The sequence below is a fragment of the Sinocyclocheilus anshuiensis genome, unplaced genomic scaffold (genome assembly GCF_001515605.1).
Source record: "Sinocyclocheilus anshuiensis isolate Anshui unplaced genomic scaffold, SAMN03320099.WGS_v1.1 scaffold4047, whole genome shotgun sequence".
In the NCBI taxonomy this organism is placed as follows: domain Eukaryota; kingdom Metazoa; phylum Chordata; class Actinopteri; order Cypriniformes; family Cyprinidae; genus Sinocyclocheilus; species Sinocyclocheilus anshuiensis.
The window spans coordinates 107,092-107,362 of NW_015554576.1; the positions used below are offsets into that span (position 1 = coordinate 107,092).

At 36.5% G+C, this 271-nt stretch overlaps 1 pseudogene; it reads left to right on the forward strand.

Annotated features, from left to right (window-relative positions):
- LOC107671532 (paladin-like) overlaps positions 1–271 on the forward strand; it is a 65,531-nt pseudogene that overhangs the window by 46,809 nt on the left and 18,451 nt on the right.

Sequence of the window (271 nt, forward strand, 5' to 3'; positions counted from 1 at the left end):
TTAGCATTATTTAATTTCTGCTCAAGCATCATGTTAAATTCCATTTATTTTTGTACTTGGTTTATGAAGCTTAGACAAATGCTTTCCGTCCACATCAAACCAATATCAGTACTTGTTTTGTTTTGTTATATTAATAACATATGTATTTATACTATATCGTGTGGTGTGTGTCTGTCTGTGTGTGTGTGTGTGTGTCTCTGTGTGTGTCTCTGTGTGTGTCTCTCTGTGTGTGTGTGTGTGTGTGTCTGTCTGTCTGTCTGTCTGTCTGTCT